This window comes from Lactuca sativa, chromosome 3 (genome assembly GCF_002870075.4).
Source record: "Lactuca sativa cultivar Salinas chromosome 3, Lsat_Salinas_v11, whole genome shotgun sequence".
NCBI lineage: Eukaryota > Viridiplantae > Streptophyta > Magnoliopsida > Asterales > Asteraceae > Lactuca > Lactuca sativa.
Genome location: NC_056625.2, coordinates 214,707,443 through 214,715,276, shown reverse-complemented (window position 1 = coordinate 214,715,276; position 7,834 = coordinate 214,707,443). Strand labels below are relative to the sequence as shown.

Genomic DNA, 7,834 nt, shown 5'->3' with positions numbered 1-7,834 from the left:
AAAAAAAAAGCGTTCGCCTATTAAGGCTATGTTTGGTGCGCCACAACTAGCTGATAAACTAGCTTATTTTTCGAGCTTTTTTATGTTGTCGTGTTTGGTAAACCAAAAAGTAGCTTATAAGCTAACTTATAAGCTGACTTTTTGAAAAGCTACTTAGACTAGCTTTTTTAAAAATTTCCAAATATACCGCTTAATTAATTATAGAAACACATATTATTACATGTCATTTTATGTAATTTTATATATTTCAGCTAGCTTTTCAGCTAGTTTTACCAAAATTATTTTTTATCAGCTACTTTTTTAGCTATCAGCTAGCTTTTTATTTAAAAGCTAGCTTTTCAGCTAATAGCTAGCTTTTCAGCTAGTACGCCAAACGTAGCCTAAATCTCTTCTGTACTAGTGTGTATGGTGTTCAGAAGCATCAAAATCCATTATCCACTAGGAAGATGATATATTTGTTTGACAATGTTAGACCAATATGGGAGGAGACCAGCAAAGCATTTGGCTATAATGAAAATAAGTGTTAGGAACTAATCACACATAAAAGGATCCATAGACGGCGCATCACGGTAATTGTAATATTGGACTAAGGTGGGCCAGATATCCGTGGAGCATGACTCCATGGAGGATGATGAGACCGAGGTGGGAGTGCAAGTAAATGTTTGAAATATATAGTAACTGACTAATGGAATAGTCTTTTCTTCCATCTATTTCCACAAACAACGAAATTGAACCAAACACTAATCAAATAAGAAGCCAAATCAATTAGGAAAAGTTACTATAGATAGGAAGAATTACTATAGAATCGACCAAGATGAAATATTGCCAAAAAACTTTAAAGAAGAGAAAGACGATGCCAAAAAACCAGTGCTTGACATAAAAACTACTTAATATAGGCCGACCAACTGCAGAAGAGAATAGATAGCTAAAAAAGACCAACTGCTAAAGAAGGGCTACCCGTTGAAAAAAGCTATATGCCAAAGAGATAGACAACTAAAACACATCATCATTAAGCAAATATCACCGAGGTCATCACCAAAATTGATCGTCAACTCTATATTGAGCTATATGCCAATCATATGAACCAATAACTCCACCAGAAGTTACCATGATACTTGTCTATAACATCATTATAAATTTTCATTATTTCATAAGCTTTTTTAGTTTAGTATTGTTAGTTAATATTTCACTTGTTATGATTCAGCAAATATTATAATTTTTTTTGGAGCTAGTATGGTAACAAATGTCCTTTTAATGTTGTTAGAATAAAGATGGGGGATGGGGATTCCACATCGAGGGGCACAACACCATGATGGGATCTGCATTGAACTATGTAGCCCTACGACTATTAGGAGAAGGACCACATGACAGAAATTGTGCAGTAAGCCGAGGTAGGAAGTGGATACTACTTGACGACGGAGGTGCAACCAGTATTCCTTCTTGGGGCAAAATTTATCTTTCTGTAAATGTTTTGGCTTTCTCATAAATTAAAACGCATGAATGAAACTTCAACTTTATGATTTTCAGTAAAACCCCTTACTTATATCAACTAATTAAAATGTTTGTGTTAGGTGCTCGGAGTGTATGAATGGGATGGTTGCAACCCCCTAGCATGCATGAATGATTTATATATACACTATATATGAGAACAAATTATTTTCGCAAAGGTTTAGAAAATAATACTCCATAAAAGATGAGATCATGGTATTACTTTCAGTGCTTCGGATGTGCAATCTGAGACCGCCCATCCATCATCTGGGGCGAATGTCCATGACCCTTTACAAATCTGCCGGCAATTTTTAATAAAATCTCCCAGCCGAATTATTTTTGACTTGAGATTCTTTGCTAAAGAAATGGGCCTTTTTAAGAGATTCCCCATACTCTTCAACCATATTACTAGCAATTATTGCCTGAGTTGAAAGCGCGCAATTCCATAATTGACCACCACTCGGCATCACCTTCATTCCATCTTCTGCTAGCCATAAGTAATCAGGCAATCTAGCAAGGTGGTGCTTGAACTCATCGCCACTTGGGTTCTCTGCCCACCAAACCATCATTTGCAAGGACTGCATCCAAACCCAAAGACAAATTGATTACATTGCATAGACTGATTAAGGTACTGTACATCTGCAACCACTCCAACTCAATCACATATATATATATATATATATATATATATATATATATATATATATATATATATATATATATATATATATATATATATATATATATATATATATATATATATATATATATATATATATATATTTGTCACCAAAAAAGAAAAATTAACTTAATTTTCATCAAGTGTTTTTTTAACTTAACACACACATTTTCTGATCTACATTTAAAATCTATTCAAGTATGAGATTTAAACCCTCGACCTCTTAAAAGGTTGGTATCTCACTCTACCGCTAAGGGAATCTACAATGCATTGAATTCTATAGAGTTCAATGGATTGCCACATCATCTTTCTACAATCCATACAACTTTATTAGTTTTTCCTACAATGAATTAAGTTCAATAGAATGTTATAAAATGTAATTTATCTAACCTAATAAATGAAAATTAATTTTGCCAAATGTCATGCTTTCATTAAATTTGACACATGTCATTTTCTAAGAGTTTTTGAATTATTTCTTTTCCACTTGTCATTTTCTTAAATTTTTATTTTTTTTTTTAAATTTAAAATTCACATTTTAATGAGATTTATATATGTAAAGTAGATCATTATATTAAATTTAATAATAAATGCTCTACAACCTTTATTATTTACTTTATTTATTATATTCTTTGTATTTATGTAAAATTATTACTTTAAAAAATATGTAATGCTTATAATTTTATATTAATTTTTTTTATAAACCCGTGTAATACACGGGTCTCACACCTAGTAGTAAATATTTAAGAATTAAAAACTTTCATTTTTCTCATTGAAGAGTTCAATGACCATTGAACTCCGAATCCATTGAATGCCAAGGTGGCATCTCACTATGGTAGAGTTTCATCCATTAAATGACACATAGGCTTGCCACCTCATTCAACTCTCTCGTTGAACTCACCATTGTGAATGCTCTAAGCCAAAAACTATTGCTGATAAATTTAGTTAATACGTTTAAATTTAAACCGAGGTTGATTATATTTCAATAAACATTTTTATTGTAAGTTTTATTTTTATCTTTTATAAAAACTAATAACTGAATATATTTTATCAAAATCTTAATAAATGAATAAATAATATTTTTTTTTCTTTTGAATACTTGATATAAAATTTATATATTAAACAAATAGATAAATACGTTGGACGGGCTTATAAACTCTAAAATGTTTATGTATAATACTAGTCAAGGTTGTAGAACTCGTTACTCGGTACCTGTTCGGCCGACTACCGAGTAGCGAGTACTCAGGAGTACTTGGGGAGTACTCGGATTTGGAAATTTGTGTAGAAATATTTTTACGTAAATTCTATATGTCAAAATCATAAGATAAAATCATAAGTTGATTAGAATATATAACAAAATTGGATACACATGAATACACAAAAAATGAAAAACACATAATGGTCTCACTTCGTGAATAATTTCTGAAAATTTAAGATATATATATATATATATATATATATATATATATATATATATATATATATATATATATATATATATATATATATATATAGTAACAATCACATGTGTGTGTGTTAAATAATAAACCATTAAGTATATTATACATATTAATCACCGAGTTGACTGGATTTCACAATACTACCCAGTTCATTAAGGGGCCGATCGGGGAGTACTCGAGATTATGTAACTCGTCTCGGCAAGGGGGGGAGTAGCGAGTACTCGGAGGAGTAATCGGCCAACTCGGCGAGTTTTACAACACTGATACTAGTAAGAGTATATGAAATGTAAATGAGGTCATGGTGGATTTAAACTCCTATGTTCGAGTGAATAATCTTAAATCTTAATATAAGGCGACTTGTTAGTTTACCTCTTCAATAGCTCTTGTGGTTATGTATCTACTTTCTTGGGCGCTGTAACGAATCAACTCAATCGCTCTTTTTAAAGCTTTTTCTCGTAGTTGCTTGAAAGGCCAATATTTAAAGACCGACTCACCAAAGTAGTGAAGACCATCCCACAAAAGTTCTTGGACTGTAGAATGAGGGTAAAGGAGATCTTCCTGTGTTCCATTATTAACAAGTATATTTAGTAATGAATTCATCAAGCTCTAAACTTTTGTGATGCGCTCAATGGAAATTAATCACTAGTCGTGACAACCAAAAAACATCATATCCTTAAACGTATTTCACTATATACATACATGCTTATAAAAATGTATTGTTTAGTAAGCTAACCTTGCAACATTTATGGCGATGTTTATTCCAATTTATTTCCGTCATACGGGATAGAATACATCTCTTGTCGAAGCGGGAGAACAAATTCAGTGATCGGGCCATGGAACCTGTTCCCATACAAGTAAGACATGGGCATATAGGTTGTTCGGCAATAGCACCACATTTTCGCTACACCATATGATACTAAGTTTGGTTAGATCAACTGAACAATTTCAATTCACTAAATTTTCAGATCTTATTTCATGGAATCATTGGTTTGTTTCTTGTTCCTAAAAGGTGGAAGTTTATGTACCTGGATGAAAAGGAACACTTCAGGAAAAAATAACTACAGAAAATTTCTGTAGGTAATTACCTACATAATACTAACGGAATTCCTACGGAATGGGATGCCCTAAATTAGTAACAGAATAGCTACAGAATAGCTACGGAATAACAATGGACGTACATCCGTATGTATTCCATTGGTAATTAGCTACAAAATAACTACGAAATAGCGACAAAAATAAGCATGTAAGTATTCCGTAGGTAATTAGCTTTAAAATAGCTACAGACTACCCACAGAAGAAAATAGCTACAGAATAACTATGAAATACCAACGACTTTAAATTATTATTATTATTATTATTATTATTATTATTATTATTATTATTCAATAATCAAGTCTTAAATTGTGTTTGATGGTTTTGCTTTAAATATTTAAAACACAAAAAATTAAAAATCTTAATAATAATAATAATAATAATAATAATAATAATAATAATAATAATAATAATAATAATAATCGTAACCAATGTGTTTAACACACAAATAAATAAACAAACGAAAAAATTTATAAGTATGTGTGTATAGATGTATGTGTATGTGTGTATTTGAGTATGTATGTGTATGTGTATGTATGTGTGTATGTGTATCTATGCGTATACACGATTTTATGTACATTTATATGGTGTATAACTTTGTGAAAACAAAGCAATCAAAGTATAATGATGTTGTAAAAAAAATGAAACGAAAAAAACGACATTACACCTTGAAAAATATATAAAAAAACGTAGGTAAATACCTAAAGATTACCAACGGATAATCTTTATCCGTAGGTATTTACCTACGGATTACCTACGTTTTTTTTTCTTTTCTGTTTTTCAAGGGTCTAATGTCATTTTTATCGTTTCATTTTTTTCACAATGTCATTATACTTTTATTGTTTTCATTTTCACCAACTTATACATAACATAAACTTACATACAAATGTATGCATTGTTAGAACCCATTACTCATTTACAACTTTATTATTCTTTTTTTTTATATAATATAAATGAAAGTTATTTTCTATACACAAATACACACATTACATACAAACCATATGTATGCTTTATGTTCAGTATATCACGTATTTGTTTAATGAGGTTAATTGTGGCTCAAGAACAAACATAAATAGCTTTTTGTATCATATATAGTAATGAGTTTTAATGATGCACATTCTTCTACGTACGTTTATATGATGTATAACTTTGTGAAAACAAAGCAATCAAAATATAATGATGTTGTGAAAAAATGAAACGAAAAAAACGACATCACCCTTTGAAAAATAGAAAAAAAAAACCGTAGGTAAATAATTGGTGAAGTGATCGTTGCTATTAAACATTGACATGATTTGGTAGGAGTTCACTGGAGTCTCCATGAAGAATTGCATGCTGCATTATCCACTATACAGGAATATCTTCCCATTACTAGCACTTGGAGAATATCGTAGACGTCTTTGGGCTTGCTAAAATATTAAAAGTCATCACTGAAGTTGAAAACATGAATAAAGGGACTACAAAATTGTGTGCACTTGACTACCCAATCTTCAAAAATTAATGTACTCTAGTGTGATATATTTGTTACTCTGTAATAATAATAATAGCAAAAACATCTAGTATGATAAATAATGAAAAGTGTGTGGGAATGTTTGAGTTCAATGTTCTATTAAAGACAGCAGTGATACAGATCAATCATATTATAGTCTCTCAAACTGCAAGAATGGAAGAGAATGTTTGAGTTCCGGTTATTGGTCTATTACATCAACGAAGGGAAAAGAGCAATCAACTCTTATCACGGGGAGGACCATGTTAGATTGGGCTGCTAGACTATGTTTATTAACAATCACTCATAATCAATCTTAAATTAAAATATTATTTTCTTAATAATCCACCTACACAAATCAATATTACCAACCAATACCAATTTCTTTTTATAATTCATCAACAATATAATACAACCAAAAATATATTCTATGTAAGGGGTAGTATGATAGTTGCTGATTGAGTCAAATTTGACTGAGTCAGAGGCTTCTGATTGAATCTACATTTGAAACAATGATGTTTGATTATACGTCTGACTGTTTGTGTTGAATGATAAAAAAAACAATTTTACCCTTTTGTTAAAATGTATCTTGTTGTACTAGTTCTGGAAAAAAAATCTAAAATTAAACCTCATAAAACCATATGAAATTAGACCTAAATGTTGATTAAAACCAAAAAATAAAAAGGACCAATTTGAAGCATGAATTTGGAAATGGTAATGAGTTTGAATGTTTACTAGTTTTTAGCTATATTTTTACAACTTAAATCGTTAACTATAAAAAGACATTTACAAGTTGTTTAGGGAAACAATATACATGATTTCTAGGTACCTATTACACTTAGCTATTGAATAACAAATTCATGTAGTTTGGTAAGTAGAATGCACGTCGACCCATATATGTGGTTGAAATGATCTTGAAATCTTCCTCATCATTTGAGCTTCAGGCTCACTAATTGACCACTCCATCGATTCTCTTCATTAGGATCAGATGTAATAAGCTCTCATGCATGCCACCCAAAACTCTTGAAGACAAGTAATCATGACATATTAAAAAGATCAGCTATCATAACCTGAAACAATATATATAATATATTGCAACAAGATACAAAATTTATTTAATCCTAATCCCAACAAGGATTCGGACTTTGACTTGTATTCTTCAATCTTATTCATGTTCTCAGAATATGTAACTACGTTGAGTTCAACCTGTTAACCCATATTTGTACTTGAAATATATGTAAATTTCTAGATATATGTTAGAATAAAGGAAACATGTAAACCAAATCTATGAATATGTTTCAAAGGTTGAAAAAAATGGGAAGATGTGTTGAGATTTACCTAGTGTGATAAAGATCACGATCGATAGGCGTGATAGAAGGTTGTCATTATTGATTCGAGCCATAATTGGGACACATACTACCATTACTGATCGCAAAAAGAATAGAATAATATTAATAGGAGATTACATGTATAAGCAATCAAGAAGCCCTAAGATATGAGAAATCAATATTGTAACGTCTCAAAAATTCATAGTAAAATTTTTCATTTTTAAAACAAAAAACCATACAAAGGAGTTGCTCCAAAACCATCAAAGTGAATATATTATTTAAAAATTAAAGTAAATATTGAAATTGC

The 7,834-nt window shown here is 30.5% G+C and overlaps 1 pseudogene; it reads right to left on the bottom strand.

Annotated features, from left to right (window-relative positions):
- Positions 1-1,032: 1,032 nt before the first annotated feature.
- LOC111882318 (dammarenediol II synthase-like) lies at positions 1,033-7,622 on the bottom strand (annotated as a pseudogene).
- Between the last annotated feature and the right edge of the window lie 212 nt (positions 7,623-7,834).